This window comes from Giraffa tippelskirchi, chromosome 1, assembly GCF_054371585.1.
Source record: "Giraffa tippelskirchi isolate mGirTip1 chromosome 1, T2T-mGirTip1v1.2.pri, whole genome shotgun sequence".
Lineage (NCBI taxonomy): Eukaryota > Metazoa > Chordata > Mammalia > Artiodactyla > Giraffidae > Giraffa > Giraffa tippelskirchi.
The window spans coordinates 40,334,212-40,343,275 of NC_137275.1; the positions used below are offsets into that span (position 1 = coordinate 40,334,212).

The window sequence follows — 9,064 nt, forward strand, 5'->3', positions numbered from 1 at the left end:
AAGAGATTGAAGGCAGTCATGTAGATCTTAAACATTGTTCACCATTGATCTTTTTAAGGGATTGCTGTTTCAAAAATTATTGAAACAAATTATCATAGTGATCAGAATTTAATTAAAAAGTTAATAGAGTGAATATTTCATGGTTTTCATGAATATTGCATATTGATATGCAAATTATGGGTAGAAATTATTTTTAGTTGATGTCTTAAAAACTCAGTAGGGCTATCAGAAGGTAACTTTCAATTTTTTTTTATTTTTACTTTTGCTCTGATCGTTGGAAAAGACATTTGGTATAAAATGTAGGTATATACTGTGTGCCTGGGCATTTCACATTTGAAAAGTCGCATAAAAAGATTCTAAGAGCCTTCAATCATCACATAACTGTTTTCTACTAAAAGTTGATCATGAAAAGGAGCTTCGAAATGAACAAAAGGCCTTCCTGAAGTATACTAAATTTTGATCTTCATTTGAACCTGAGGGAGAGACAAACAAAGAACAGTTTCTCTTTCAGGTTCAGCTAAGCACAGTTTCTCAGATAACATGTGCTAAAAGCACACGGTTAATGTTTCTGCAAAAGGGATCCCAAATTCTCCAGGGTCAGCAACTTACAAAAAAAAAAAAAAGTACTATATGTGTTGATTTAATAATATCTATCACGAAGCCCTGCAGCACAACAGTGGGTGAAAGGACTTGAAGTCTTCATCAGGTTCTGAATGAATGAGGTCATGCCTAAAACTGGAACACAAGTACTTAAAGAAAAAGTAAATAAAAAAGAATAAGAGAACTAACTTGGAGTGAAAGGAAAAAACTTAGGATGTGAATGAAAACACTTTAAAACTTACAAATCTGGTGCCTTTTTCAAAGTTTTTCTATTAACAAATGAAAGCCTTTGTAACATAGTATTATATCTGGAAGTCTGATAAAGAATGTTTAATATTCATTCACATTTTTTAAGTGGTACTCTCTCATGGTTTGACTGCACATGGTCAAACACTACAGGTTCAATAAAGAAACAACATAAAATGACATTTTGATGGATTTTCTTTTATTTTATTCACTTTCCTGCTCCGTTTATTCTCCATTTTACCACCTTTGACTTCTCTTGTTAAAAAATAAAGATGGACTAAAAAACTCTAATTTATATTGACAAATTAATCACCAACTTAAAGACTATGTCTAAATAAAAAATAGTTTAATCAACTTCACTGACAAATGCACACACACACACACACAAATGTTATAAGTTCAGATCAAGGACCCTATTTCAGATAGCCCAGTTTGTTTTGTTGTTGTTGTTCAGTCGCTAAGTTGTGTCTGACTCTTTGTGATGCCATAGACTGCAACACACCAAGCTCCCCTGTTTCCCGCTATCTTCAGGAGTTTGTTCAAATTCATGTCCATTGAGTTGGTGATGCTATCTAACCATTTCATCCTCTGTCGCCCCCTTCTCCTTTGGTCTTCAATCTTTCCCAGCATCATAATCTTTTCCAGTGAATAGGCTCAAATTCACTTTTATTTTAAAACAATCTGGATTCAGCTTAATAATCAATGAAATGTAATTATTAATAATTTTACATTCTATTCATTGCTAGAATTTAATAATATATTTTATCAGATTTAGTTGGATATACAGATACTTGACTTTGAATACATTATTTAACTCTTCAGGTTGCAGACCCTTATATGAAGAACCAGGCTTCTAGCCTCACCAGGCAACTTTTCTAAGCCTTCTATTTTGTTTGACCTCCTCCACACCATCCTTACCACATGATGATCTTGGTTGCCATTTCTGTGTAAAAATAAAAACCATGGACACATTTCTTATCCACACACTTAGAAGCAATATTCAGCATACACAGTTGTCCTCTCATCTATCCCTCTAGGCTCAGGGGAATAATTTCTTCCCTCCTTCTCTAAATATAACTCCTCTATTTCACTCCCCCATATCACTTCTCAGTTTCTGTAGGGCATTACAGGTTCCTGATTTTTATGACTTTCTTCTTTGACCCAGATCTTGAAACTTATGTCTGGTCTTTCATTACCTCCAAGCAACTACAATACTATATAATAGTAGTTGGTGGCACAGAAAGCCTCAAAGTAAAAAAAAAAGAAAGAAAGAAAATCATTGCCCACTTTTACCAAGACATGAAAATAGACTAAATGATATTAAGAACATTTTCAACAACATCTGAGATAAAATTAAATTCTAAAAAGAGTTGTGATCACAGGAGGAAATAGTTTACAAAAAGCCAGGAAATGTATAAATCTATTATCCCACCCCTAGAGTAAGCTAATGAGATTAGTGGTAATAACGCTAGAAGTCAGAAAATTGCCTTTCTGTTCATCATATTTTTATCTGAAGTGATTCACCTTTAATGAATCTCAGTCTTCATTTCTATAAAATGAGAGAGTTGCTAGAGTGTTTTAAAACTGCTGGCCACAATCCATTCAGAAAAGGTGAGCAGAGGTGGTTTCATTTGTGTAAAACCTGTGCTGCCTCTCAGGGCTTCACGCTCAGGGGGCCCCAAGATTGGATTAATGATCTGTTAATGCCATCTTGAAATCTTTAAAATTTTAAATAAATTTTTAAATAATATTTTGACCAAGAAGAACCACAGTTGCTTTTGGACCTGCAAAATATATAGCTGGTCCTGGTGGTTAGATCAGTTTGATGGGTTGAGATCAGCTTTCTTTTTCTTAATAAATTAATTGAAAAGCTAAGGTATACCACACAAAGCATAAATATTCTTCCATAATACTCTTTTTCCAATTTTGTTTACATTCATGCATACATCTGTGTGGAGAAGGCAGAGGAGTTTTGGTTGCAATATAAAACATACTTTTAATGTGAGTTGCAGTCAGAGATTAGACAGTTACTAAGATCTCTACCAGTTCTAACATTCTAGGATTCTATGTCTCTCACTATTAATTGAGATTGCATAATTAAAGAGAAGAAAAGCCCATCACCCAGTGGGAAAACCAAATGATTCCTCACAAAAAGATACAAATTCAATCCAACTAGAGCACTTTTCACTTGAAACATTCCTATATACAAAAATAATAATAATAGACATTCTAACTATGGAACTATAACATAAACATACTTTTTCAATGATTCAAGATCAATACCACATGGTATCTAACAACAACAGCAACAACAACAAAAAAAAAACAGGAAAGGTAGAATTATTCTTTATAAGATATCAAGCATGTATTTTCCAAAGATTATAACATGTTTAACTATAAGGGCTCTCTCTCATTATGTTTTATCTTCCAACATCATAATCATAAATGTTAGTATAATTTTTGGAAACCTCAAATATTTAGAACTTATACTTGGTCTTTTTTTTTTAAAGATAACATTTAATATGATTGTACACAACATTCTGATATCTATTTATTGAACGTGTGCACTGAACCAGGGATAAGACACCATATTCATGCAATAATAAGCACTTTCCAGAGATGGGTGTGTTGATATAAAACTGACAAATGTATCTAAGCCATATAATTTTTTTCATATTTAGAAAGCAATGGCATTTTTTTCTCTTAAAGAACCTACTTTTACAACCCACATTTACAAAATGTGAGCTTTCTAGAGATTAAAAGCTTTTTCTAGCCAAGCAGAAATAGGAGGGAGTGAAAACATTTTCCTGACATACTCTAGACACACCAGAGATCAACAGGGAAGCAGGAAGAAAACCCATTCAGCATTAATACTCTCCTGAGAGAAGGTTGAAAAGATAAAATTATGACCCGAAGGTGAACCAAGAGCCAGGGAGACTTCTGCTTATAATTATAGTTCCAAAACCATTTCAATTTAAGTGCATTTCAGATTTTTCTATGTGAATTATTTGTCAAATTGCTACCTTTGCACATGCCATATATATATTTTGGGTGCTCATCATAAGCACCTTGCAGCTAGAATACACTTTGGGTATACAGAATCTGAGTCTGATATATAGCTATCATTTTTCTTCTGTGGTTAAAAAAGTCTTATTCATACGCTACTTGATAACACAACACAAGTGGCATTTCTAATGTGTCCCAGCATTTAGACGAAAGATCAGAGAGGAACAATCGAGCAGTAATAAAGTCAATCAGTGTTATGAGTGTCAAGAAATTAGCTATACATTTACGCAAAAAGAAATCATAGATAAAGCTGACAGTTCGTAAGAAGTTAAAAGACTTGTACTCATCTCTTATTTCAACTCCAGCCACGACTTTGTTTTATCTTGCACTTCACGGACCTTATTAGCAAAGGGAGGCAGTGAATATGTTTCAGACTCATCTTCCAAACTTACTCTTATAATGACTGAGAGACAATATGATATAGAGAAAGATGCCAGTCTCTGAAATCTTCTACTCATGTCTCAACCTGCTGCATGAATGAGGGCCTTCACTCCCAGAGAAGGTCAATTTTTTTTCATATGTAAAATGAAACATCTAATAATACATAGTTTACAGAATTGAAATGCAAATCAAAAAACTTGTATGGTTAAACTGATTTGCAAACAGTAAATTGCTACTATTAATGTTAGATTACCATCTTGAAGTTACATGAGACATACTTCAAAGAGGATTTATTTAGACATCTTGGATCTAAATTCCTAGGAAAATAACTATTAAGTTCAGTTCAGTTCAGTCGCTCAGTCGTGTCCGACTCTTTGCGACCCCACGAACTGCAGCATGCCAGGCCTCTCTGTCCATCACCAACTCCCGAAGTCTACCCAAACCCATGTCCATCGAGTCGGTGATGCCATCCAACCATCTCATCCTCCGTCGTCCCCTTCTCCTCCTGCCCCCAATCCTACCCAGCATCAGGGTCTTTTCCAATGAGTCAACTCTTCGCATGAGGTGGCCAAAGTATTGGAGTTTCAGCTTCAACATCAGTCCTTCCAATGAACACCCAGGACTGATCTCCTTTAGGATGGATTGATTGGGTGTCCTTGCAGTCCAAGGGACTCTCAAGAGTCTTCTCCAACACCACAGTTCAAAAGCATCAATTCTTTGGTGCTCAGCTTTCTTCACTGTCCAACTCTTACATCCATACATGACCACTGGAAAAACCATAGCCTTGACTAGATGGACCTTTGTTGGCAAAGTAATGTCTCTGCTTTTTAATATGCTGTCTAGGTTGGCCATAACCTTCCTTCCAAGGAGTAAGCGTCTTTTAATTTCATGGCTGCAATCACCATCAGCAGTGATTTTGGAGCCCCAAAAATAAAGTCTGACACTGTTTCCACTGTTTCCCCATCTATTTCCCATGAAGTGATGGGACCAGATGCCATGATCTTAGTTTTCTGAACGTTGAGTATTAAGCCAAATTTTTCACTCTCTTCTTTCACTTTCATCAAGAGGCTCTTTAGTTCTTCTTCACTTTCTGCCATAAGGGTGGTGTCATCCGCATATCTGAGGTTATTGACATTTCTTCCGGCAATCTTGATTCCAGCTTGTGTTCCTTCCAGCCCAGCATTTCTCATGATGTACTCTGCATATAAGTTAAATAAACTGGGTGACAATATACAGCCTTGACTTACTCCTTTTCCTATTTGGAACCAGTCTGTTGTCCATGTCCAGTTCTAACTGTTGCTTCCTGACCTGCATACAGGTTTCTCAAGAGACAGGTCAGATGGTCTGGTATTCTCATCTCTTTCAGAATTTTCCACAGTTTATTGTGATCCACACATTCAAAGGCTTTGGCATAGTCAATAAAGCAGAAATAGATGTTTTTCAGGAACTCTCTTGCTTTTTTGATGATCCAGCGGATATTGGCAATTTGATCTCTGGTTCCTCTGCCTTTTCTAAAACCAGCTTGAACATCTGGAAGTTCACGGGAAGACATATAATTCCAATATCGGCAGAATATTGGAAGAATCTACAATGATACAATGGCATACACTACACAGTGAATAGTGTTAGGGCAAAAAAATACACAATTTGATGGTCTATCCATATTTATCCATCTGAAATGAAACAAACCTACAAGCTGAAAATAAGTAGGAAAAAAGTAAGAAGGGCCTTACTTGTTTAGAGCCATGGAACCATCTCACCAACCACGTATTAGGGAGTTTTGGTTACCCCATAAGAACTTCTCTTCCAGCTCATTCATCCCCGTTCCACATCCTACACATAAACATACTGTAGTAACAGCTACTACCACAAATATTTAGGAGAATAAAAGAAAGAGAGACCTGAAGAAGGACCAGTTATGGTCAGGTGGTTAGGATGTTCTTACCAGTCTGGTATGTTTAATGTGCTGGAACTTGAAGTGGACCTAACATAACTCAATCCCATGGGAAAGAAATGAGCAAGTGGTGAGGATTTCAAAATCAAATTAAAGTGCTCTTTCTAGGAGAAGAGTAAATAGATGCCACTTGATCTATAACTAGATAAAACAGCAAAGCATTATAATCACTGATTCTCTATCAGTACGAGATAAGACCACGCTTTTCACTTATAGCACAGAGTTTTTCTAATCTGACCTCTGCCTTCCCCAGTGTCATTTTTGCCATTTTACAATGCATATTACATTTTGGCAATATACAAATGCTTATATTTCTTTATTAACTCAGTGTTATTTCTGTACTTCATAATTTGCCTTAAAGTAAAAACAGTTTTGCTTTTATACACATGCTGCACAAAGCTACTGCCTTCACATCATCAAGCCTCAAGTGACAAGTCTTCCAAATATCTTTCTAACTGTGAGGCTTGACTTCTTAGTCTTCTCCTGTGTTCTCACAAAACTGTATGCACAGACTTGTACTACATTTATCACATCAAAAAAAAATCTATATATTTCTACTGCCCTCACTGCAACAGGTAAACCAGTTTCCTGGTACGGACACTGTGTCCTGGTCTCCATTGTGGTGTTAGCCCCAGACACAGAGCCTGTCTATGTCTTTTCTAGATGCAGCAGTATTTCAGATGGTAATGCAAGTTCTAAAATTCCAGGTACGGTACAGGTGGTCTGGGACAAAACCACAAAAGCCAAAGGTGAGCAAAAGGTACAGCCAAAGGGCAGCATTAGGCATAATCCAAAATTGATCACTTGAGCCGACAGCCCAGCATTAATCCAGTAGAAAGTAAAATCCAAGAGCCCTTAGCTCAGGGGCAGGTGAAAGCCACACATGGATAGGTAAAAAGAGAAGCAAATCAAGGGTATAGCAAGTGGATCATATCAGAGAACTGAAAGCAGAATCTAGAACTGTTTCTCCTCACTAGGATCTGAGTTTCAGGAAACTGATAAGAGCAGTTCTTGTTTCAGGACCAGGGGGTAGGAAGAAGGTTAAAGATATAAAGATGATCAGAAAGCTTGAAAGTAACTTCACATGTAATATCTTATTTGCGCTCCTGCCCCCGAAGTCAGGGGTGACAGCCGAGAGGAGCTACCCTGCATCTGAGGTAAGGGGCAGCGACTACGCTTTGCTGGAGCAGCCATGAAGAGAGACCCCGCGTCCAAGGTAAGAGAAACCCAGGTAAGATGGTAGGCACTGAGAGAGGGGATTAGGGGGCAGACAGACTGAAACTACAGTCACGGACAAGTAACCAATCTGATCACATGGATCACAGACTTGTCTCACTCAATTAAACTAAGCCATGCCATATGGGGCCACCCAACACAGACGGGTCACCGTGGACGTGTCTGACAGAATATGGTCCGCTGGAGAAGTGAATGGCAAACCACTTCAGTATTCTTGCCTTGAAAACCCCATGAACAGTATGGAAAAGGCAAAAAGATAGGACTCTGAAAGATGAACTCCCCAGGTCAGTAGGTGCCCAATATGCTACTGGAGATCAGTGGAGAAATAACTCCAGAAGGAATGAAGGGATGGAGCTAAAGCAAAAACAACACCCAGTTGTGAATGGGACAGGTGATAGAAGCAAGATTTGATGCTGTAAAGAGCAATATCGCATAGGAACCTGGAATGTTAGGTCTATGAATCAGGGAAAATGGAAGTGGTCAAACAGGAGATGACAAGAGGGAACATCGACATTCTAGGAATCAGTGAACTAAGGTGGACTGGAATGGGTGAATTTAACTCAAATGACCATTATATCGACTACTGTGGGCAGGAATCCCTTAGAAGAAACGGAGTAGCCATCATAGTCAACAAAAGAGTCCGAACTGCAGTGCTTGGATGCAATCTCAAAAACGACAGAATGATCTCTGTTCATTTCCAAGGCAAAGCATTCAATATCATGGTAATTCAAGTCTATGCCCTGACCAGTAATGCCGAAGAAGCTGAAGTTGAACAGTTCTATGAAGACCTACAAGACCTTAAAGAACTAACATACAAGAAAGATGTCCTTTTCATTATAGGGGACTGGAATGCAAAAGTAGGAAGTCAAGAAATACCTGGAGTAACAGGCAAATTTGGCCTTGGAATAAAGAATGAAGAGAACAAAGGCTAATAGAATTCTCCCAAGAGATCGCACTGGTCATAGAAACACCCTCTTCCAACAACACAAGAGAAGACTCTACACATGGACATCAGCAGATGGTCAACACCGAAATCAGATTGATTACATTCTTTTCAGCCAAAAATGGAGAAGCTCTATACAGTCAGCAAAAACAAGACCAGGAGCTGACTGTGGCTCACATCATGAACTCCTTATTGCCAAATTCAGACTGAAATTGAAGAAAGTGGGGAGAACCACTAGACAATTCAGGTATGACCTCAATCAAATCCCTTATGACTACACAGTGGAAGTGAGAAACAGATTTAAGGGACTAGATCTTATAGACAGAGTGCCTGATGAACTATGGATGGAGGTTCGTGACATTGTACAGAAGACAGGAATCAAGACCATCCCCAAGAATATGAAATGCAAAAAAGCAAAATGGCTGTCTGAGGAGGCCTTACAAATAGCTGTGAAAAGACAAAAAGTGAAAAGGAAAGGAGAAAAGGAAAGATATACTCATCTGAATGCAGAGTTCCAAAGAATAGCAAGGAGAGATAAGAAAGCCTTCCTCAGCGATCAATGCAAAGAAATAGAAGAAAACAATAGAATGGGAAAGACTAGAGATCTCTTCAAGAAAATTAGAGATACCAAGGGAACA

General features: G+C 37.6%; 1 long non-coding RNA gene across 1 annotated transcript; it reads right to left on the bottom strand.

Annotated features, from left to right (window-relative positions):
- Positions 1–4,570: 4,570 nt before the first annotated feature.
- On the bottom strand, positions 4,571–8,634 carry LOC145544914 (uncharacterized). Its single transcript, XR_014081719.1, has 3 exons — positions 6,239–8,634; positions 6,027–6,126; positions 4,571–5,878 (listed from the first exon to the last, which is right to left on the bottom strand). It is a non-coding gene; the product is annotated as an uncharacterized LOC145544914 (long non-coding RNA).
- Between the last annotated feature and the right edge of the window lie 430 nt (positions 8,635–9,064).